The 25,653-nt window shown below is 36.9% G+C and overlaps 1 long non-coding RNA gene across 1 annotated transcript; it reads left to right on the top strand.

Annotated features, from left to right (window-relative positions):
• On the top strand, positions 1-25,403 carry LOC113994508. Its single transcript, XR_005566035.1, has 6 exons — positions 1-6,320; positions 7,320-7,367; positions 7,588-10,308; positions 11,297-11,370; positions 15,284-15,320; positions 24,929-25,403. It is a non-coding gene; the product is annotated as an uncharacterized LOC113994508 (long non-coding RNA).
• The last annotated feature ends 250 nt before the right edge of the window (positions 25,404-25,653 follow it).

Genomic DNA, 25,653 nt, shown 5'->3' with positions numbered 1-25,653 from the left:
GTGGTGCCGGGCGGGCGATGCGCCGAGCGGGAGCCGGACCGGGCTGAGCCGGGGCAGCGCCGCGGAGTCCCCTTTGACGCGCTCCAGCCCCGGCGGAGGCTGCCGGCGGTGCTGCCGCGCGCGGCGGGGCCGGTCTCGCCCATCCCCAGCCGCTCTGGAAGACGGGAGCGGGGCTGGGGACCGGCCGCGCAGGTGGGGAGCGGGTGCCGCCCAGCCCCCGCGTGCGCAGGAACAGAGAACTTCACGCGGAGGCGCTTTGTTAAAGGGGAAAAAAAAAAAAAGGAGGGGGGTCAGGATGTATCTTTTTCCGGGGAAATCCCACCGATCTGAAAACCGTGACCGCCGGCAGCATCGCCGCGGCTGCCCGGCTGCCGCTGACCTTGGCGTGGCCGCGGCGGGCACAGGACCGCGTCCTCGGCCGCTGCCGCGCTGCGGAGCGGGTGTGCCGAGCCGTGCAGTGCCGAGCCGTGCCGAGCTGTGCCTAACCGAGCTGTGCGGGACACTCCGTGGCACGGTTGTCAGTGCGCCGAGGGGTTTGCACCGAGTTTGCAAGACCGTAGAACTTGTCCTAGTGGCAGTGCCGCACCTGCCTGCACCTGTGTTCAACTTGGTTCAGCGATTTTGCCAGTGGACCAGGTGTCTGTTTAGTTTTTATTTATGGGATGCATCCATAGTTTTGCATTGCTGATACTCTACATAGGATGAGGTGGTTTGCATGCTAACCAGTGATGTAGAGATATACAGGTAAGGTACCAGAGGCCCTGGAGAAGTGAAGACCTAGAATGAACCATAGAGACTGGAGACTCTATGGCAATGAACAGCTCAGCCATGGTCAGCTAACGAAATGCTGGCCTGGGGCTGGACAAAAGTGGGTTTGGGGGTAACAAAGAAATAGTATCTGACATATCTAAAAGGCAACGTATGTATTAAATTCAGGTGTAGAGCTGCAGACCAGTGAAAAAAGAGAAAGGGAGAAAAGTGAGTTAGCAAAGATAAAAATGATCTTAAATAGAACCTAGAGGATGAAGAAGAAATCATAAACCTGGACATCATACTTCTCCTGGCCAAGGACTCCAAATGCTCACAAGTCACTGTTGTCACGCTAACTTGGAATGCAACTGATCAGGAGATCCAAAGGAGCAGTGGAAGGGTGAATGTAACAGCAGGAGAGGAGTACAACAACTTTAACTGCATTATTACCATTTTTTTTCTATAACTAGTAATTATTAGACTCCTAAGATTTCAGTTACAATAAATGTCTCTTCCCTCTTTTCCTGCCTCTTTCTCTAAAAAGCCAGATGAAATGCTAGAAAAGATTTCAAAAATATGTTTTATTGCTGGATTCTTTTCAGTGTTGGTTGTCTTCATACACTGTTTTGGAATTTGTTTGTCAAGTAGATCCCCTTGCCTAGTTTTGTGCTTTATTTGCTGATTCAAAAGGATGTGGAGGTTTATTAATTCCTAATGGCTTGCCATTGTATTTCATGCTTTTTAAAAAGGTTTCTAAAATTAAATAACCTCTCAAGTTAATCTGGTCATAAGCAAATGTTTATTAAGTCCTTAATGAAGGAATTTATTGCTGATACTAATATTATATTGTATTTATAGACAGAATTCCTTGTTTAGTCATACCAGATGCAGGTACCCTCATCTTTGCTGAGTTCAGAACTGCTAGTACTGTTGAACAGCCTGAAAGTCATGTCCTTTCCTTTCATAGCAGCTTTTTAATGCAAATTTTATTCTGGTGAGACTGATGCACTACAGTGATAGATTTTTTTCCTCACACTCTTCAACTGTTTACTTTTTTTCTTCTGTGGTAATGAGGCATTTGAGTTTACTGTGTCCAGTGTGAAGATTCAATACACACGCTTTTGTTTGGAATGAAATAACAAGAAATGTTTTAAATGCTTATGGATTTAGACACTGTGCAATAGCTCAGTCAAAATGTCTTTTTTCCTAGCAAATGACTTTTATTACTGGAGGAACTACCTCAAGCCTTGAAAAAGTATGGTGTTAAAAATACATATCAAAAAGTATCAGATTTTTTTACTCTTTGTTAAAGCAGGAAGGGGTTTTTTAACCTTTGATGTCAGCCATATTGTTATCTTGAAAAAACCCCAAACCCAACAAATATACTTTATTTACTGTTAAGAGTTTTACAAACGTTGCAGAACTGACTAAAACATTAAACAGCTACAACTTTATAACTCCTGCAAAGAAGGAGGAAATATGAAAAATAATACTAAAAGGGAAGCTCTTTGTAGTGAGTAGAACATAAATGTCATTGTTTTTAATATTTTAAACTTATCTAAAAATGTAAAGAGAAATTCACATATCCTCTCTGAATTTTATGCTCATGTTAAAAGAGTAGCCTTTGAGGTTCAACACAAGCTTTTTGCAAGTATATAAACAGCTCAGTGTGTAAGTTAACTAAATCATTAAAAAGAAAGATAAACCACCACATAACAGCTAAATATCCTAAACATATGAGGAAAAAAAATAGCACACCTGAAATATGAGTCTGTTCATGAAAGTGCCTTACAGTACACATAATATATTCTGAAGTTTAGCAGAGCTCTTAATACCCTGATAAACTGGGGGAGTTTCTTGTGTCCCAGTTAGCACACAAGACCATAATTTAGCTTTCAATCCCATAAGTTAGAAGAGTTCAACAATTCTTTCTGAAAAATGATACAGCACTCTTGAAAAGTATTAAAGGACATACAGGAGCTGAACTGCTCTTATTCACAGCAGAAACAGTATAAGAAGTGTAATCCCCATACAGCCCTATCAGCAGGATTTCTTTCTGTCCTGGATCAACAGGGGTGGCAGAAGTCAGGAATCATACCTGTTAAATCATTGTTTTAGCTGTTAAAACAGCCAACAAGATGTGTGATCTGTGGGCTAAATATTGGTATTGGGGACCCTGGCAGACAGTAGGAACTACGCTGAAATTCGTCTCCGAAAAAAAAAAAGGAAACAAAATTCTGTATATCGTTTAGCGTTTAACCTCTGATTTTAGGAGAGCAATACTGTAGTACTGAGGCATGTTGTACTGGCAGATCTTTTATATCAAACTGTAAAATAACCTTTTAGAGATAAACGTTATTTCACTCATCTGTTCTGTTCAGGTTTGAATATGTAACTGATGCAAGGATGCAGCGCTGCCTTTACAGATCTAGGGGAGGAATATTTGATTATTTATTTTTAAATGTGTTACAGTTTACTATTCAGCCTCATTTGGTAAACCATTGCTTAATATCATGCAGATGTATGCTGTGAGATGCAAATCACAGTTATGTGATAGGTGCTCTATAGACAAGTAAGGAAACAAAGTTCTTGTCCCCTCATGATCTCTTCTGAAGTGCATTGGGATCTGATTTCACACTGCATGACAAAGTGTTTCCTTTCATTATTTTATCTCCCATGTATTATGTCAGCTGGAAGGAGGTGATCTCCCCATAAACAAAGCAAGGCAACTTCCTTTGTGTGCAGTGAGTCCTTCAAGATGCTTGTTTATCTACAGTGATCAGCTGCAAGCACAGCTTCCATTTATATAGTGTCCTTCATAGCAATGTCACCATGAACATAATGAATATACTTGGAAGTATTTAAAAACTCCATAAATATATATTTCTTTGTGACTGCCTTCAACAGTGATGTAAGATAGGCCTTTTGAATGGAAGAATGGAGGGTGGTGGAGTGTTTTTTCAGATCCAAGCAATTCTGCTTTGCATGAGTGACCAGGACATATGAAGAACATTTCTTTTTTCTCCATTGCTCCATTCAATTTAGATATTTTTATCTTTGTTTTAAATGTATTAGAGTTTTTATTGTTCCCCACCCCATATTTAATTTTTTGTTGGATCAACTGTTTTGACAAGCATTTGCACTAATACCTAAGAAATTAATTATAAAAAATTAATCCAGCTCTCAGCTGGGTTAACCAAGAGAGAAGAGCCTTCACATAACAGTCAGTGGCTGAATCCAGCTGGCAAAAATCAATGTGGTTCTGTTTAATCATGATTAATGTTTTCACTTATTTTTTCATTTTGCATGCAATTTTCTTTTTAAGGCTCTTGGAGGATGATTTGGCAATTGCTACTCAAACCAGAGAGCTTGATTCTGTGTCATGTGATTTGCTTACCAGCAAGGGGATGTGACCAGTAGTGGAATGTGACTTGTCCTTAATTTCCATTTTCTCAAAGGACACAGTTACCAGAATTCAGGATTGTTGTCCCTTGGTACTGCTCTGCAAAGGTTGGAATTGTCATCACTGGTAGTATTTTGTGATTGACACACAGGACTGTTTCTGTTACCCTTATTTTCATTGAAGATCATCTTAAGAGAAATTATTCACGTTTCTGTTTCTGTAGTGGCATCCACATAGATTAGAATGCTGCCCAGCAAGGGGCTGGGAACATGGGTATCAAAATTTTTTGCAGAGATAGAAGAACTACATCAGGAACATTTGTCTGTGTGCTCTTGCTTATCATCTGGAAGAAAAATTTGTCCAAAGTCTCAGTCCCAAACAGCTTGTAATGCAAGTAGAGGAGCAATAAAAGGAAAAATGGAATATATGGATAGAAAGAATGAGGGGAAAAACAGTGAAGCCATCACATTATAAAGCAGTTTAGTGGTACTGAGCTTGCTAGTTCTATATATACACAGCTGGTGTTACGGTAATTTCCTGATTGCTTGTGGTTCTACTTATGTATTCATGAGTATTTATCTATTTAAATACATATAGACATATGACATTCATATATTACATTAAAAGAACATTAAGTTTGAAAATGAAAATGCCTGAATTCAAAAGCTATCTGGTATAGTTTTAATTTTGTGATTTGTATTTTTCTTAGGACTCTTACCTTATTCAGAGAATGGAAGGGATGAATCCTGCTACTTGCAGGATTGTTTAGTGTTTTGATTTATTGAATTACTAAAAATTTGGCCTCAGGATTTATTGATTACAATCTCCAATGTATCTTCTAGTTGCTGCAGCAATTCAGAAAGAAGTCCTAATAAGAATGTTCTCCTGGCTATATATCACCAGGACATGATGTGTACCATAAAAAAATAATGTGACATGTTGCAACGGAAAACTATATTGCAAACGTAGTTGAAATAGAACAATATTAAAATTGAGACACTAGATTGATTTAAGTTTATTCAGATGAAAGGTATTTTTTAGTGTGGGCAAAATTCTATGCTCTTACCAGGTATTCTTCCTGGAAATGGAGAAAGCCTTTTGGGGAAAACTTTAAAAATAAATCAGTCTGTCTGTCCTTTCCTGTGTGCAGAAAGCTTCTCCTCAAATAGATAACATTAGACAAAATTATAAGCAATTGAAAACAGCATTTTTTAAATGGCAAGTATGCAAAACTATTACTAGAATGGAACTACCTTTCCCCACAATTAAAATGCATACATGCCTGCGTAGGATAGAATAAAACATAGATTTTTAACACCACAGCTTAACAGGATAATATTACTTGAGTAAGAGTGTGTAATTTACAGAAATCACCCCAGGCAGGTGTTGGTGTTTTTTTCTGCTCCACCAAATAATTTAATGTGTGTTAAGACAGAATCATTCTAGAAAGTTCTTGGAAATTCTAGTATTTATTTTTATCATTCCAAGACTTGAATCGGGAGGAATTAATCCTAATATTTTAAAACTTGAAAGTCCAGCAGTCCATAAAACATGATATTTTGATGACAGTCTCTAACAGTTTTCAGAACTTTCAAGTCGATCCAGATTTTGAATTTCCAGAACTCAACCCGTTTAATTGTATTTGGCACATATGTAAGTATGTCTTCAGCAAATCTATTAAAGGAACATTAAAGTTGCAAATTCAACCACTCAGTTGTTAGTAAATGGTAAAATTATGGTTGTCTATTTGACCTTATTTTATGACCCAGTGAAGTATGATTACTTTTTAGAAATTATGGTCGCATAATATTGAATCAATAATATAGTAGGTATTAGTAAATACAGTAATACATTTACCTACATTTGGACAAAATCAGTAAGGGTACAGGAGGTGCAGAGCTTCATCCATTAGTCATCTTTTCTGTGTAGCCAGGTCTCCATATCAAAAAAAGCAATACTGTGTCATTTCTGTCTCTTGTAGGTGACAATGGAATTTGTAGCTGGTTAAAGAAAACGCTTTGTTTGCTGGAGTACTGCAGTAGTCTTGAAATGTTGTCACAGAACATAAATGTCTGGACACCTAATCCCAACCTCTCCTAATTGTTTGGCAGATATTTGGAAGAAGTTTATAAAGCTGAGTTTTCTTACACAGGCATTCACAAATAAGGTAAATTATCCCTGTTATTTTTTTACCTCAGTTTCCTATGTTGATATCTATAGTGCACATATACCTTCATTAAAAGTAAAAAAAATAAGATACAGAATCACAGTATTGTTAGGGTTGGAAGGGACCTCTGGAGATCATCTAGTCCAACCCCCTGGTAAGACAGGGTCACCTAGAGCAGGCGGCACAGGAACACGTCCGGGTGGGTTTTCAGTATCTTCAGAGAGGGTGACTCCACGACCTCCCTGGGCAGCCTGTTCCAGTGCTCTGCCACCCTCAATGTAAAGAAGTTCTTCCTCATGTTAAAGTGGAACTTCTTGTGTTTTAGTTTATGGCCATTGCTTCTCGTCCTGTCACTGGGCACCACTGAAAAGAGCCTGACACCCTCCTCTTGGCACCCACCTTTGAGATACTGCTGCATTCTGCAGTATGTTAGCTTATAACATTAGTATTTTTAAATATCGTTTGCCATACATTATTGAACATACAAATGTTCATATCATGATACCTCCAAAAACATGTAAAGGTATTCTTGGTTGTTGTCTTAATACCTCACTTTGAAGAAAACAATTTAGACTTCGTATTCTGGCCCAAGAAGCTGAGTCCATGCTGTTTCTGTTTTATGGCATGCTGTCGGCATGGATAGCTGCCAGAGCCTGTTAAAGCAACTTTTCATTACCTTCTCTCCAGGCACACAAAACTCACTGCTCACTGTGGCAAAATACTTTTCTCAGTCAAAGCCACCAAGACTCAGTCTGTAGCTTTCAGTATAGGAGTACTGTCCTACCAAGGTAGAACAGCAGCTTATAGGACACAATAAAGAAAAAGAGATTCTAAACAGTATATGACACTATGTATGTGCTATTTCCTCTTTAATATTGCTTTGTGAAAAACTGTACAAAACCTCTTAAGATTGGAACTGCAAAAATTATTTTTTGTGTTCATCTATATAAGCAGAATTCAGAGCTATCTATTTCTTCCTTTTTATCTAATATCCTGTAGAGGTCTGAACTGTGATCACAAAAAGAAACTGGAAGCATATTTTAAGGGGTAAGAGACTATTTCATATAGATTAGTTATTTTTCTTGTTACAATATGTGCACTAGTGTTACAATTAAGATGACATAATCTAATTTACCAAGCAGTACATTGAAGTACTTTGTTTGCTGCTCTATTCGCTCGTGGTACAGCTATACCTCCGTTCCCCTCCCTGTAAAGTTTGTAACTGTTTCATCTTTTGTACTGAAAATTCTTTTTTTTTTTTTTTCAGATTACTTTCTCGAAAATGAAATTTTGTATTTGGTCGATTTTTTTCTATAATAAGGATGACTGGAAAACTACCTTATTTTCACTTTGGAATATGCAGTTTCTGTGGGGAAGGAATGGCTCCTTCATAGATATCTGTTGTGATAGAATATTATTCCTTTTCAGCATCATACATTTTATCACATGAATCATTTTATCAGCCTAAAAGTAATTTAAACGGCTACTGATAGAGATGGTTACAGTGCTAAGAGACAGAAGGTAAAATGGGTTTGAACCCTTCAAGGTTTATTTTTTTTTTTGTTTTTTTTTAAAGTTTAAACAGATTATAAAATTTTGAAAATCACCTGCTGCAAATGTATAGTAGATTTTTCATGTCTGTTTTAAAGAAAATTGTAGTGTGCTTAGGTAATGAAATCCAAATTCAAAGTAAATGTGAAGACTTTATTCTCTCTTACTCTCTCGCACCCTACTCTAAGAGAGGGGAGGTGAAGAAGCCGTAGGAATTATGGTCCATGGTGAGGTAAGGCTGAATTTTTCACCTCTTTTCCTGTAGCAGTACATTACACAGCTGCCTTATTTTTTTATTTAAAGACTATATTGAAAAATTCAGATCTTTCATGGTTAACTTGTCATTTACTCTTTTAGAAAGCCCAAAAGTAAGGTCAGTCTGATTATGTTTCCAAGCACATTTTAACACAGATCTACTCTCTAAAACATTTAAAAATGCTTTTCATGTCAAAATCATTAAATGTAACCCACATACAAAGTGAAATGCTATTAGTGAAAGTCAATAAAACTCACCTGAAGTGTTAAACTTAGGTGCCTCTTAAGGGATGAAAGCATTAAAAGAGACAAAGGTTTTAATCTGTCTCTTTTTGTCTTTGTGTTTTCCTGTTTTTGTGAGTGTACCCAGGGTAGTTAATGTTTTTGCAATTATACCTAACAGCTGGAAGTATACTTGACTGAAATGACCAAAATCTTTTATCAGTAATTCTGATAATTATCCTGCCCTTTGAAAATAAGGCCTGAACTATAATTATTTCTGTCAGGGATATTTCAAGAAATGTTCTGTGTTAGAATAAGGCAGATCCTTAGTATGGCTTTAATGTCTACCTGAGCACTGTCATTTAAGATAACTAGTGTAGGTCTGCCTATTGATATATAAGAAGAAGATGAATGCTTAACAGAAGACATACAAGGTATGTACACTTTTTGGAGGAATCAAGTATTTGCTTTAAGCAAGTTCCTCTCCTGGGAGGAATCCAGCTGTATAGTAAAAGTGTTATTTAGGTCCCTCCATAGTTTTGAGGATGCCCCTGACTCTATAAAGACTCCAAAGAGATTAGTTGATATGCTGCATCTCTAAAAACAATTTCAATAGCTCTAAGTAAGTCTTTGTGCCAATTATGTTAATGAAGCTGCAAAGGGATTGCAAATTTAGAAGTCCTCTAAAGTCCAGTGCTGGCCTAGCCATTAAATCAGGCTCTTTAATCTCTCTAATTGGTGCTTTTGAGTATAGAAGAATATATGAACCCTGCTGTGTTCTAAAAGCTGTAGAGCATCTTCACTAGCCAATAATACCCAGTGAAAATAGACTTCTCAGACTCCAAGCCTCCTGTACTAAATAATGATGTGGAAAAGTTTAATTTCCCTGCTACCTGTCAGTGCAGTTTTGCCTGTCGAACAGTGCTTGGCTGCACCTGTGCTGGAAATGGATCAGCTCTGACCTCCATGACTGTAAGGTTCCTGTCCTAGGCATGGCTACATATCCTGTCCATGAGACAATACTTAGGAGTAGCCAGAAATTCTTGTCTCACTGACGGATTAGGGGGTTCAGTGCCATGATTCCTCTCCAGAGCCATCAAGCCTCTCCTCACAGAAGGAGACTTTTACAAACTGATGACCAGTTATTTAAACTCAGGTACTAAAACTTTGATAGCCCAGATGATTACTTAAAACTGTTTAAACTTAGAATAACAACTTTCTCTCACAAAAGTATGGTTCTAATGGATGCTAGTTCTTTTAAAGCCATAAAGACCAGCTCCTTGGCTGCAGTAAATGTGTATGGTTTCACCAAAATTCATAGGGCTTTTTGGCAGCTAAGGAATTACTATCAATTCAGTATTTAATTTAGAGAATATCAGTAAGGTTGCTACTTTCTAGCTACAGATTTTATGCCAATCTCACTTCCAGCTGCTATATGCATTCTTTTAACAGTGTGACTTCTGTAGTGGTAATATATGTGTGCATTAGGGTGACTCAGGCATTACCTATCTCTTTTGCCTTGCTTGGAAAAGGGAGTAAGATTCAGTGAGTTCCAGCCTTATCTTGTCTCTGATTGCTTCTGCTTTAAGCTTCTGGCTCAAGTTCTGAAGAACTCTTATACTTCATTTTTTTTTCAGATAATGTTCATTCTTTTGTAATTTTTATTGCCCATGGCTATTAGTTTTCTAGAACAGGTTTACAGGGTGTCATCCTTATGATTTGTATAAGAACTCCAAGACAGTATAATGGGGCTTGTGCTTCAAATAAAGAATTATATAATATAATTTATTTTTTCCTTAACATCCACCCTCACTACTGGAAGAAGAAAAAAAGGCTACTCGCTGAGAGAAGAGAATGCAAAGCTAATGAATCCACTAGAGGAAGGCTCTGCATTTCTGTGTCCATCCTATGCTAAGCAGAATCTCAGTCATGGAATATCAAAAGAGATTTGCCCTGTATGGTATGTCATTTATGTATGTTGTCTTTAAATAATATTCCCTCTGGGAATAAAAAATTTTCTGTAGTCTTGTTTTTTTTCTACTATTTCATCAAAGCCTTTATTTCAGTCGTCTCTAGCTGGCAAAAAGGAACACACTTTTTCTGTAACTCATTTTCTATTTTGCTTAGGTCTATATATTGTAGGTCTATATATTGTAAAGATATTTTCAGAGACATTAATTTCTTGGTGTAAATGAGTTTTTACTATCATAACTGATATTTGTCACTCCTCTAAAATTGTTGTATACAAGTCTGAATTCATCAGAATACGAAAAGGATGGAAAATGGCACAGGTACAAATGTTGCAACCATATTAGCTTTTCACTTGAATTATTAACTTGATCATACCTACATATGTGCACATAAACAAATGTCATTTCACCCATAAGATCATTTCTCTTTCCTAACTAATACAGTCAAGACCAATCTTATATCTAATAAGAAACTTTGAGAAATGGGGAAGATTTGAAAGTTTAGTTAATGTAGAAGACTAAATGTTCCAGACAAATTCCATTGATTTTCTTCGGGCATACATTTTCTGAGATTTTTTTTTGTTGTCTCAGCAGGAATTTTTTTGATGTTATTTTTAGTTGTGTTATCTACTCAAAAAGCAAACAACATATTTTAGCTCTATTTACTCTCTTGGGTTTTAAAAAATAATTTATCATGGTTACAGCCAAATGGGGTGAGAGTGCTCCTGCAAAAATAATTCTAAAATGTTCACATTTGGCTGTAGGCTAATGCTTTTTAATAAAGTTCTCAAATGAAGTGGTATTGGAGTGCCTTGTGTGAAGGCTTTTCTTGTGACAATATTCATTGTAAGGGGTCTGTCTGTATTTCTGCATTTCATGAGAATACTCTGAAGTAGTATACTCTTAAAATATTCCTGTGGAAGAAATACTATGTATAGCTTTTCTCTTGTGTGACACTTTATCATTGTTTCTGTGCAGGTATGGAAGAGTGACGTGGACATCCTACTTACCCACAATCTTGTTGCCTTGGACAATGAGTTGCAGTGCAGCAGGTATTTTGTTCTAGAACTCTGCACAATAATTTCTTAAATATTTAACATCAGCCTGTCTTTCCTGCAAATTATTCCAAACACCTGCCCGTGTCAGATACTTCAGGAGTTATTTTAAAAACTGTATTTTGATTATCCTTCCTTTTCACCCACACTTCAGTTGAAAATATTTATTACATGAAGAATTTCATACACTATTTAAGGAAAATCATATGTATAAATTCATATTGAAAAAACTTCACAAAATACTTTTTTGTAAAGTACTTTTTTATTATGCATTGTCAACAGTTAATGATATGTTGCTGTTTCATGCAAGCTAGTGTTAAGAGAGCAAATGTTAATCCATAAGCATAGGTTTTAAGGAAAAAAGTGCGAAGTCTGCATAAGTTTGTACAGGTTTAAGTATGAAACTGGAGAGCTGCTTCAGTTAAAATGACATTGAATTAGTTACAGAGACAACCACTAGTATTAATTGCTCAGTGTCCCCAAACCTTGTTCCAGTTCTGCCCAGGTTGTTTGGTTTTGTCCTGGGTTAAAATTTACACACTCTGGGGGATTTTTCTGTCATTCATAGCAGCTCTAGGAATATAGCAAAACATTACTGTTCACCAGCCCGCTGTACTATTCAATAACAAGTCCATTTCAAACTAAATAGTGCATGATAATCCAGAAACACAAACAAAAAACCAAACACCACCCCCCAAAAGCCCAACCAAACCCAGACTTTCTACTATGAGTTAACACAACAAATGTACATAGTTTGTCATGGAGCAACAGCTCAGTTACAATAATAATACATAAGAAAAAAAGCTATGGAATTTTTTGTGCACACCAGGTGCTTCACATCTGAAATCATTACAAATGATAAATATTAAAATTTATTGTTTCTCCAGGATGGTCATGTAGTAAAATATTCTTTGCAATGTTCAGAAATGTAGAAAAACAAGATTTTTTTTTAATTACTGACTGAAAAAATTCTATCTTATGCATCTTTATTGCCTTAAATATAAACTAAGTAGATAAAATCTGCTTAATTGACAGTATAATTGTATTATTTTTTATGAAATCTCTGGATATTAAATTCTTCAAGGAGGACTAAAATAACTGGACTGAAGAAATGCCTATTTATGACATACTTTATAATGAGTGACAAACATGCCTGACAACTTAGCTGGTTTAATAATTTTCATCATAAAATCTATTTCTTTCAATTTGTTGCTCTACAGTGAGCTGTTTGAACTTGACTTTCTTGCCGTGGAATGATGGAACAGCAGTATGTCTTGAGCACAGTAAATCTAAGCTTGTTTTTATGTCATTCTTTGCCACTTTTTTTATTTCACTTCCTTGACAAGCATTAATATAATTCAGTTCTGTATCACAATTTCCACGTTCTTTTGAATATGGTGTGCAGGAGCTTTTACTTATGTCTACAGAGTCTATTAGACCACAGTTTAAAACCAGGTTGTCTTTTTTAAGAAAAGATGTTTTCATAGTGTTAGATAAAATAGTATATAAATTTTTGTCTTTTTTGTTATATTTGGATTCCTCTCCAGTGCACACCAACTCGATATCAACAGGCAATGTTGTATTAGTTGCCTCCTTTAAACCTAATGTGCTATTAGTATGAGACTTCTGAAAAGTGGCATCATTGTTAAATTGAGCAAGACTCTTAGAGGTAACGGCATCTTCATCTTTTGAGTCCTGTTCATCCTGTGAAACAGTTACAGTATCACTAGAATAGCTCTCATGAGGTTCATACATCTCAAATATTTCTTCATTTCCAGACTGACTGTCCAGCTTTGCAAAGGCATGCTGTGATTCTGTGCAAATCACAGGGCTTACCGTTGTCTTAGACATAGCTGAGAGAGTTGTTTCCTCTCTACAAATGTTTAGATGTGAAAAAGTGGAATAATTATTATTGTTGTTGTTATTCAAGCTGCATTCTTTGTGATTCCTTTGTAGTGTTACATCATCAATATTAGTAACCTGTACAACTTCTGAATCATCAATTTCATTAATTTTTTTCCCTTGCTCCTTCCCAGTACTATTCACAATCACATTATCACCTTCCTTAATATCCTTTCTACTTTCCTCCTTATTCTGTGATGCTTCTGGTTTATTCAGCTTATCTGGCATGTTCCCAGCTTTCTCATCATTTCCCTTATTGCCTGCTTCATTTTTGTTTGCTTCTTTTTCAGACAGAGAGCTAAAGGATGAGTGTTGATTTTGTTGTGCATTTGAAGTGTTATTTTTATTTTGCTCCATCTCAGTGTGTTTTTTCTGAGATTCGATTTTGTTGCCCAGAGGTTTATTTGTGTTCAAACTAGAATTTTCTTGAACAAAACCTTCTGGGGGCCACTTTGACTTATTTACTTTAGCTACTTCTTCAATAGAAAATGTTTTCTTAGATGTTTCATCATCTGTTGAAGGAGGCCACGACATCTTTAATTTACCTCTTTCTGTGGATTTTTTCAAATTATTATCCAAAATATCAGCATGAGCACCTTCAGTACCTGAGTACAAGTCTTTATCAACTTCGGTAATTGTTTTAGGATCAATGGGTATACTGTTAATGGGATTTGTTTCTTCAGTGTGAGTACTGTCAACTGAACTTTGTTGATCCTTAGAACTCCATAATTCTTTATGCTGCTTGTGTCCAAAACCTTCATCATAATTTCCTTTTGACTTGAAAAGTTGCTTAAAATGGGGTTTACAATATATTTTTCCATGAAGTGATGCATAATTTCCCAAGCTGCCAAATGCAAGAAAATCAGTTTTATACTTTTACATATCATAAACTACCGTGAACTTTACATTTTATTTGCTATTTCAAGCACCTCTATATATCAGTACATATAAAGAAAGGAAGAGCAAAAAGAGAGCAAGTTCAATGTATTGTCCAATTCTGACCACACACCTTCCCTGCTTTTACTTGCGATGTCCCATACAATCTCAAAGTCAAAATGAAGGAGAAGAGTCATGCTTGGTGATTTAAGAAAGAACGTAAACTCATTCAGTTGTTGCACAGCCTAAGCTTCAAATAGAAATGTTCCACAGCACAATTTTTTTTTAGCCTTTTTGCAAATTACAGAAATTTGTGTTTAATTATATTTGGATTCCCAAATGAAGTAAAGGAAATGTGTGTAACTAACCCTCAACGTGTTAAAGTCAAAACTGTTGGCCTTTGCAGTTTGATAGAGCAATAAATCCTGCATCTCATACAAAGGTTGCAGAGTGGTTTGCTAATGCAGAGAACCATCATAACTCCTTTTCAGATGAGGGAAATTACGAGAAAATCTGGTGTGTTCAGATCCACCCAAGTTTCTGTGTCTGCTGCTTCCTGAAGGTCTGTAACAGTCAGTAGGAAGTAATGTGCAGAAGAATTTGGAAGGTACTGGGATGGAGCAGTTCTTTAGAGAATTTAAAGAACTTGTTCCCTGTCACAGGGCAGATGTGAGGAGCAGCGAAGAAAAGGGGAATTCAGGATACCTCCCTGTCAATCCAACACAGTTGAAAATAATTTCACCATCTGTAGTTATACTCATAAGCAGAGTTCTGTGGGTGGACATGCAATTACTTCTTACCTCAATTGACTGCCACAGTGATGACATCGGAAACATGATTTATGAAAATTCTGCTTGTCAGCAACAAGACATTCCATTGGGTAAACTCTCTGTTGGCAGAGTTTGCATGTTTCATTTTCTTGAATCTGCAGTTTCTAGAACCACATATTAAAAAGTTACAAGTTAGTTTAAGCCATGTTATGATTTTATTTTAACAAATATCCATATATTTTGTTAGAACGTTATCCACTTTCCATTAGCTGGTATCTCAGGTGGTAATTATAGGGCTTCATTTTTGTTCAACTAACAGTAAAGCCTAGGAAGTGAAAGACTATTTACCTTTCTCTTTGCAGGAATCCATGCATTTGAAAGGACTATTCACTTCATCAGGTACAATATTTTCCATTTATTTGTAATAACTAATTATTTTGTGAAATGAGATAGGATAATAAAAGGTTTTATAGTATTAGTGGAATTGAGTATAATGTATTTACAATCTTTGAATGTACAATGTGATGGAAAGATCAATAAACAGGTGCTGATGTTTGAAATTCTGATGAAGAAGTTTTGCTTAACTATACCAAAAGCACATTAGGGATTACTGCTTTTGTGGTAACCTGCAGACCGTGCACTCGTATGGTCTAGATATGTTATGGAAATAATTATTTTTTATTTTTACTATTTTAATTTCCAGACCTGATACTTTTCTCAGTTAAATTTTAATACTGAGATAGCTACATTTATATTAGCGGCTATATCAAATTCTTTCTTCTATGAATCATAGTTAATTATAAAGGAAACTATTTCTCTATAAAGCACGAAACATGAGTAGAAAGTTTATCTCATACCAGTAAGGGGCAGAAGGAAATAATGGATAATCTGTTGGGCTTGGAAAAATACCTGCTGCTCTTCTGTCTTGATCTCTGAATTACTGTGAAAATGGAACTAGCAGACAAATACAAAGAGGGTGGATGAAATAATTGCTGTATCAGTATATCTCCACTGACAATAATAATGTCCCTTGACATCAGCAGAAAATTTGGCCCATTTCAGTATTCTGTCTGTGTTTGGTTTGCCTGCTGGTATCGATTTTATGGCAATTCACAAATCAAGACAGAAAGCAATGTAGATTTTATAACCACAGGTTTAGTTGCCACATACCTCTAGTCCATAATGAGAGCTGTGAAAAATGCTGAAAATTAAGTATCTTCAAGATAATGTAGAACTTGCAAAAAGAATAAACCACCAGCAAGGACTCAGCTGAATATTCTTAGGTACACAAGTATTCTGAATGTAAAGAGGGAGGAGAGGAAGTGGATAAGGTGATTGGGAGGGAGAAAAAAGATGACATGTCTCCTGGAAAACTATTTAATTGAATGGTTATACTTTGGTGTAGTTGGGTAGTTGAGAGTGAGTGTTCTGCTGCAGAAGGCAAGTCAAGGGAAATGAAAAACAGAGGGGATTTAAGGGAAGTTTATCCCCAAACCACTTCCAGGACTGAATAGTGGAGCCAGTATTCATCTTCATGAAAATTAATCATGTGTTGTGTGTCAGTGGTATGGTTTTGGTGGCTGTGGGGCAGCCTCTGTGAGGAGAGGCAGGGGCTGTCCCATGCTGGAGACAACCAGTTCCAGATGGCTCCAGTGGACCCACTGCAGGGCACGGCTGGGCCCCTTTGTCACGCTCATGGTGCCTCTGGGAAAACGTATTCAAGAAGAGGCAAAAAGCTGCACGTGCAGCCAGGACTAAGGGAAAATACTGTGAGAGACCCTGGGAACACCAAGGTCAGAGAAGAACAGTCCTACAAAATCAGTGGGGGAAAGGCCGGTCTACTGTTTGAGGTCATCAATATTTACCAGGTAGAAGAGATTAAAAAAAAAATCCAGAGCCTTGACTATATAGAGAACTTTCTATTCTACTGCTATGGGGTATTTCTGCTCATTTCTACTTTTAACATGCTTATTTATACTGAGACTGTCTAGAATTCAGTTAATTTTCTGCATAGCAGGCCATGTGGTGCTGTGCTTTGGATTTGTGGCTGAAGAGTTGACAAGACACCAATGTTTTAGCTATTGCTGAACTGTACTTGCACAGTGTCAAGGTCTTTTCTTCCTCCCACTCTGCTCCTTTTCCCTGTCCGAAGCAAGTAGGCTGGGGATGCACAAGACGTTGAGAGGGGACAGAACCAAGACAGCTGACCCCAGCTGACTAGAGGGATATTTCATAGAATATGATATCGTGTTCAGCAATAAAAGCTGATGGAAAGGAGAAGAAAGAAGGGACATTCAGAGCTGTAGTGTTTGTCTTCCCAAGTCACTGTTGTGCATGTTCGGTCCTGCCTTGCTTTCCAGGAAGTGGCTAGAGATCTGCCTGCTGATGGGAAGTAGTGAATCAATTCCTTCTTTTGCTTTGCTCGGGCCCCAGCTTTGCTTTATCTTTTAAACTGTCTCTACGTCTGCCCGCAGGTTTTCTTCCTTTTGCTCTTTTGATTTTTTGTCCCATCCCACTGTGGGGGAGTGGATGAGTGGGTGTGGACTTAGCTGTCAGCCAGATTCCACCCACCACATGAAGTATTTTGTTGGGCCACCACCAGGCTGTGCCTCATTTTACAGGCTCACAAACTATTTGTTTTTAATTCTGCTCCTAGTGTTCACAGTGTTGGGAATCCCAAAGCAGAGCTTTCTGTTTAGGAGTTACACTGGTACAGGAACATTTAGCTTTCTTCTGCTGTTTTCTTTACTGTTCAAGCATAAGCATTCTGTTCATGTATTTCAAATGGCTAAAGCTATGGCAACATCTGGTCTTCCTGCAGGATGCCATGCATATTCAGTGCCGAAAATAGATGCGAAAAGGAGAACACTTATGTTCATCATGTAATAGCATATGTAGTATTTTCTAAGTTTCAAATGCATAACTGCAATCTAAATGCTATTTTAATATAATTTTGAAGTAACACATGCACCATGAGAAGACATTTATTTTTGGTGTTTACTTCATATTCAAATATAAAAATATATACCTATATTCACATCATATAGTTAAAAAGTTTACTTCAATATGATACAAATAATGGGCTCCAGCTCTTTGAGGGACACTGAGTGGCTCCAGTTTTTCGTGATGTGAAACCTGCACCCTGACATCAGGTTTTGCCACCTGATTTCAGACTAGGGCCTCATGAAGCGGTGAAATCACCCAGCAGGAAATAGTAGAATTTAAAAATAAATAAATTGTAGCAATTTCTAAACAATTTCATTAATTTTACTCAAACAGAAAACCGACTGAAACATAATTCACTTTGTTTAAAGTCACGTCTTGTATTTTAAAAAACTAAAAAAAGATGTGCACAAAACATGGCCATTATTTTATTTCTACAGCTGTTTTATACAGGCAACATTTTACCTCAGTTTAGAGGATGTTGCATTAATTTTAAGCATGAAAAATCAGATGCATTCTGTGCACATTTTCTAGCATGTTAATATTTTTCAACATTACAACACTAATGCTATTTTAATTTTAATATTTTTAGTATCTTTTTAATTTGCTCTATATAATTCTTCAAGATAGATCTTGTAGAGTTAATCCTAATAACGATGGAAAAGATAGCAATTAGAGGTTTTCACTAAACAGAGATTTTCACAACAGTATCTGCATCTTCAGCTTCTTTACCTTCTGGTCTTCATGGAAATCTATTTGAATTCCTACCTCATATTTTTGTACTACTTGTGTATCATCACCATCAAATTCAAACTCAGAAACTGTGCTTTGCTCTGGTGCTACAGGAGCTGATGCATCTTTTGTGGGATCTTGATCCTGCTTGTCTGATTTTTGTAATGGATGTTTCAGCTGGACTTAGTTCCTCTGAATCCCATGTGTGCCAAGGCTGTGTTGCAGCTAACTGTTTTGCCACGTGTACAGCACCACTTATATTTTCCTCCACTAAGACTACACACAGGACTTTAATTTCCACCAGGTCTTTGATCATGGGTAAAGGCTGCGTTTGGCTGGTGTGCTATTCTGAGGTTTGAAATATATTAGACTTCACTCTACTGTGAAGAGCTCAGCTTCCTTTTCAATTTAGACTTTGTCTTCAACAAGTTAAGGACATTCACTGAGTTGAGCTGCTGAAATTTATCCAGGCTCTTTGCTTCCAGCATGTTCCTTGGAGTCCTTACAGCACCATTAGAAACTTCCTAGATACAAGTTTCAGCTGATTCTTGTTCCTCAATGGAATGATTTTTATTCATATATTTCAGTACCTGCATTTCAAACATCCACCTGCCTGCACTAACACCTACTCTACCTAATGCAAGAACACTGTCCATAGTTCCTGCACAGCCTGGAGCATGTTCCCACAGCAAATCAAGAGGCTGGGTCTGAAACATCCAGGTTGTGTATTTAACATTTCCACCTGCAATGATGTGTGGAGAAAAGGGTTGCAAACAGAAGATTTGGAGAGGAGATGGTTAATTTTAGTTGTTTTCACTCAAGATAACTTTGTAGCTGGGAATGCTAAGAATATATTTTCAGTGTGGTAATTTTCACATACTGTGTTTCCTTTGAGTTGTTTTCTGTCTGTTGAAAGAAATTAAATTCTCTCAAAGAAGGTAACAGAATGTTGTTAAAGACTTAAAAGCACTCTTTCCCACTGTCTTGGGTGGAAGGGAGATAAAAGAGTTTAGAATTGTAAAAACACAGCCTGATGGTGAATTTACATGTGCATCAGGCCTTTGATACATAAGGCAAAGCCCAGATTGGGCTGGTGCTTTTTGCCCCTGCTAAGTTTTGACTTAGTGCATGTGTGACACTGAAATGATGGAATAAATCTACTCTTTGCACCTCAGCTGTGAGCCGTGGCCATCTTGGTTAACCTGCATCTATCAATTCCTACAAATGGTTCCCTGGTCTGCAATACTTCTGGCTTGATCTGGGTCTGGTGGATCATCTTTAAGTGGAATGAAAGGCTGGTTCTCAAAGACCCATCTTACAGAGAGGACCTCTCCTCTCTGAATTTCACGCCGCTCTAAGCATTGTTTTTTTGGTCTTATTAGTGATGAAGGCAAAGCCATTTCTAGCCTGCTACACATCTGAAATCATGTTCCATGTTTCAGATTCACCAGATAAAATATTAGAAAATGTTTCCCTAAGTTATTAGAAAATGTTTCCTTAAGTTTTTTCTTAACCGTGTGTATAAACGTTTATATGAACCTCTTAGTTCACATGGATTGCTTTGGGTACAGATCTGTGGAGACAGTGGTCTTTGTTGGAGAGTTGGACTCAGAATTTACTGGCATTTCCATTGAAGCTTTCACATGAGTGGTGGAAAACTTTCCTGTGCTTCCATATTCATGGTATCTGGAGCAAATACTTGCAGAGGTAGATTTTCTATCCTGTTTTTCCCTTGGTGTAAAAATTTCCTGTAGTCTGCTGAAGTTGTAGCAGTAGATGAACTATCTGTTGAAGGCAATATAATTACCTGGTATGTATTTTCCATCTTTAAGGAACAAAAGTGTTGGGTTTTTTTGTGCTTTTGATTGTTTTTTTCTTTTTCTCTTTTCTCTCTCTCTTTTTTTTTTAAGCATAGTAACATAGGAAACAACTTTTCTATTCTTCACAAAAGCTAGTTCTGCAAGCATCCAAGCAATAGGATTATAATAAGATCTAGAAAGACATAATCCATCAACTATTGCTCAGAATGCATAAAGCCAATCTTTTGAGCTAAGAGCTGTGCTATTTGCACCATAGAATATATGTGAAAAGAACTGTGGAATTCATGCAAAATGATGATTGAACAGTTTTGGAATTTTTGCTGCAACAAATGCAGACTTTGCATTATAAGCATAATGTAAATTTTAGCTGTAGCCTATGCTCATTTTCATTTCTTCTGAAAGGGATATTTTCTATGCTTCTGAGAATCTGTGGTGACAAATTATACATACATGTTCAAAACAAGCAAGGAGGAGACTATTCAGCAGAGGAGAACAGGAATAGAGAAGTTTTTACTTTTAATTGTGTTTGTCTCATACTGTAAGTACTTTTGAGCCATCTAATGTACTTCATATTATGTTATGTGCACTTAATTCCAAAAGTCCATATATTCCCACCACTTTCATAGGTTACATTTTATATAATAATTATTCAAAATAGAAACCAGTTTCTTAACTTCTAGTTTGCATAAGGAAAGATCTCTCATTAAAAACACAGACCTTTACTTCTTTTGCAGATGATGTGGTGTCTCTGTCAGAGTGAACAGCCCTTTCCTGAGCTGCCTTTTCAATTTGCTGTTTTAAAATCTCTGTTACAGTCTTTGGGAGCTCTTCATTCTGAGCTGAATTGATTGCTGCAATGGGAAGAACAAAATAATTGTTTTTCCTCCAACCTGCATTTTATGAAATTGACTTTATCAGTGAATTATAGAACATTATTATCTTAGAAAAGTTGTGCTTAGCCTTGTAGAAGTCTAGAGAGTCACTTGATCAGGAACAGAAATCCATAGAGAAAACAACAAAATAATTGTTGATGCACGTGATATAACCTGTTTTGCCATACCTGAGTCATGTGGCAGGGCTAAAGGTTGACTAGGATCTGTGGAAGAATATAACACATGAATTCTAGTACAAAGACTAAACTGCAGCAGCAGCAGTGTTTTAATACTGTGGACATATTCTGCAGGGTTATTCAGTTCGGGTACAACTCAACCTTTCTCATCCACAGCTGTGTACATACACAGACTAGTGTTTGCCTATGTTTTTAGTTCCTTCAAGCAACTGAGATCATATTTAAAACCACATCCTTGTGCAAAAGTAATCTCTTCATACTGAATTTTAAACTCATTTAAGTCCTGTTGACGTCAAGGAATATGCTTTGCTGAGAAGTCAGAGCAATGTGTGTTTTCATGTTTGTACGCTAAGAACGGTACATTTGTGTGAGTAAAGACAATTGCCATTGCTCATTTGTGAGCCTTTATTCTCATGCAACTTCTTACCTGTGTCATGCTCAGTGGATGTAGAAGCCATTTTTATTTCATGAGTAACTTGCTCACGATGAGAAACCTGCACATAAAACCTTCACTTTAATACAGGATTTATTGCAATACATAAGAATTTTCTGTACTTCTAAAACCATATCTAAAATGTTACCTCAATGAAAAATATGAACGTAAACCTAATAATTATCATGTTAAAACAATAACAAATTAAAAACACTTAATAAAACACCTTTAAAAATTATTATGCACTACCTAATGAGAGAAGCTGTGAGCAGATCATCCAGATCTTGCTGTACCAAGTGGTAAAGGAGGAAGGAGCAAAACAGATATAATTGTCCAATGAGATTATTATTAATTAATATAGTTACCTCTTGTGTTTGAGAGGCTTCTGTTTGACTTTCTTTGGAGGTCATTTCATTGCACTCAGCTTCCCTGGTGCTTCTTGATACTGTGTGGTGCCTGCTACTCGATTTTTCCTCAAGACAAACAAAAGTAATTGCACATTAACAGCTAATAGGTTGGTCTTTTGGTTTTTTTGTTGTTTTTTTTTTTTTTTTTAAGTATATGAAGGGCTGTCACAAATAAATTCTAATGTAAGTGGTGTAACTAGAATAGTCATTTTACAGCAGAGTACCATTGTTATTATCTTTGATATTTGTTGCCATAAACATTGGGACAGGCTTTTTTTATAACACAGAAGATGTCAAGTCATTTTTGTTACTGCAGCCAGACGCTGGCCAGCAGATGTGGCAAGCTGCGTGAATACAGTGTATAATGGGACCGGAAGGGGACAAACGTGGCTAGGAAGACTGGTTCTGGCTTTATGTGCTGTGCTATCAACTTGTTGCCTGGCAGCAGCATGAGGGTAATGCAACTTTGCAAAAGGAAGTATAGTAATACAACTATATAAGGGGTGATGACTTCCTGCATATGCTTTATACAGCTCTTCCAATGCAAAAATCACACTGAATTGCAATTATGAAAAACATGACCATAGGCTAATGAAAAGATCCTTTAAAATACATGTTAACACTGTATCTATAAGCCTGATAACTGCAGTGTAATAATCAGAGCATATTGTTGGGAGTTTAAAGCACTGTCCAAGATGTCTATGCAAACTGATTTCTGAGGTTATCTGTGTTTATTTTGGCTTCAGATTCTGGCAGTGATTTGTTTCCTTACTTGAAGCCTGACATAGAACCTGTGCTACAGCACACTACTTGTGTCCGTGGGGTACTTTGAGGTTTAGTGATTAGAAGAAATAAATCTGAAAGATTGATATTATTAAGGCAGCAGTCCTGTGCTTCCTCTCTCATGCACACGGAGTCATCTAACAAATAATTTCACTCATGTCAAATTATATTTTCTTCTTCCTTTGTGAGAAGGAAGCTTTCCTATGAGTTTCTACTGATAATAAGCTTTCAAATGAAAGGAACTTCTGGTCCCTCCAGCAAGAGCTTCCCAAGTGTTCAGTGTAACTTGAGTGGAAGCAGGCCTGTGTTGCTGAGATTGGAGCTATATATCTAGCGCAACAGAGAGAGCTGTAAGCTTCCTACATCTCAAATCCTGGCGCCTCCTTGAAATCCAGCTGATTTGGGGGCAAGAAATTAGTTCTCACTGTTAGTCATCCCATGAAAAAGCATATATTTATAGGATTTATTCCACCTTCAAACTAAGGAATGCTTAAACTGCTTGCACTCCTTTAATATTTCTGCTAAATTAATGTAGGGGGGCATCTACTGCCTGGCCTGTAATTTCTGCCGTACAGGAGGCAGCAAGGGCTTTTAGATTCTATGGCAGAGAAACAACGTGCATCCCTTCATGGGCTTTAGGAATTCTTTTCCGCTTCTGTGCTTCCAAATCCTCTATTTTAACTATAATATGAATTAAAATCATACGACCAAAAGGCAGAATTAATTTTCTTATTATTGGCCCAGTAAATGACTTAGTGCATTACCAGTATCAAAATCAATCCTGTCTGAACTATCACAGTGAGTTGAGGCTGGAGGAGAGCATGGTTACACTTGCAGGTTCTGTATGCATAACAGTTCTGAGGGAGCTGCACAACATATGAGGAGACACAGAGCTAACCCCATACCAAGTTGAAAAGAGGCATTTCAAAGAAAATGAAGTGCAAATTTTCCCATCTATTCTCTCTTTAATGACCGCGTAGGTGTATGTATAATATGCCTTTTCATTTTATGTGGATGTGCTTTTTAATATATTTATGCATATATATGCTTTTTTCATTTAAGATATGCATTTCTGTTCTTATGTGCATGTTTTAGATATGTAAGTCAAGCTCTCATTACTGGAAAACTCATTCATGAGACACGAAATATGTTCAGAATAGTCATTATGTGTCCTTTGAATGGTGTGGGGTATTAAAAAGAAATATAATTAGGCTTAATGTGGTCAGGAAGCAAATCTAATCTGAATGTCACTACTGCTTTATTGCTGTAACGTTGGTACTGCTTATGAAATAGTTGCCATATTGCAAAAGATTATAATTGTTTAATGTGATAGCTGTGGCTCTCTGAAATGCAGCCTAAACATTATAAGCCAGATTTTGACAATATAATTACATAGCCTTGCTCTGGGCATGCAGGGGGGAAGAGGGACATGGAGGATCTCATATTTTGTGTGTCAGTAAAGATGGCTAATTGAAATTCCAGTAACAGAGTGTTAAATGCTGCTTGTTTATTATTCCAAACAAATAGAGAGCTTGAAGACCTGTGGTTTCATCCCTCCTCTGTAGTTGTCAGCTGTTGGATATAGCATTACTGTAGGTAGGATTAATTTAGTCTATCCCATCACGTTTATGGCATGTTTTGTAGATCCCATAGATTTTGGAGAATATTCTATAGAATTATTTGATGGTCAATTACTTCTTGTTCATTCTATGACCTATCATGAATAAGCTTCAGAAAACACTGTCAGCTGGATGATTGTTGGAATGCTGCTAGCTCATGAACGGTTTCTTATGGTAATTTTATTTTTATTTCTATTTCAGACTGTCATCATCCTCCAGTCTCTCATGTTTGTTTCACATCACCCTTCATGTGAGCTGCTGGCCTTCCCATGCATATCTGTGTGGTACTTAGGACAGAGGACTATAGTGTCCTTTGTGCCTCTGGGTAATAAGTCATTCTGACCTAAAACAATATGAGAACGAGTCTGTGTAAGGTTTGTTAGAGGAGTGGTTCTTTTATGTAGGCTTTCAGATTCTGTTACTAAAGCAAACTGTAATTGCTACACACGTTTTACCTGTTAGTGGCCCATACATCAATTTTAGTGCCTCTGTGCTGCAATAATTTAGATGGACTTCTGATTGCAAAATGTGCCAAGATTTGAATTTTCAATAACTTCTCTGTGTAATTTAGACCAAGGTTTGCTTTTTTTGTGTTGGTACTTATACAGTTTCCTTCTGTTCTGATAATAGACAAAACATACTTTCCCTTTCAAAAATAAAATTGCTTTTCAGATCAGAATGTGTATGCTATATGTATATGTACATAAAACATGTGTGCAGTTCTATATGTATATGTATGTATTGTTCAAGGGGATCAAAAGTTCCTCCAAGCACAAGAAAGCCTTTTACTAGCTCACATTTGAAGCATACTGTGTTTAGTTGAACTGTACATTATGGTCATCTTATAATCTATCTGTGAAGTTGGCTAATGAATATTGTTTATGTATTGGCAGATTTAGAACTTTCTGTTCTTAATGAAGAGTATG

Source organism: Pipra filicauda, unplaced genomic scaffold, assembly GCF_003945595.2.
Source record: "Pipra filicauda isolate LSUMZ 115617 unplaced genomic scaffold, ASM394559v2 scaffold5_size6683894_pilon, whole genome shotgun sequence".
Classification (NCBI taxonomy): Eukaryota; Metazoa; Chordata; class Aves; order Passeriformes; family Pipridae; genus Pipra; species Pipra filicauda.
The sequence above is the reverse complement of the archived record's forward strand: the minus strand, read 5'-3'. Positions and strand labels throughout refer to the sequence as shown.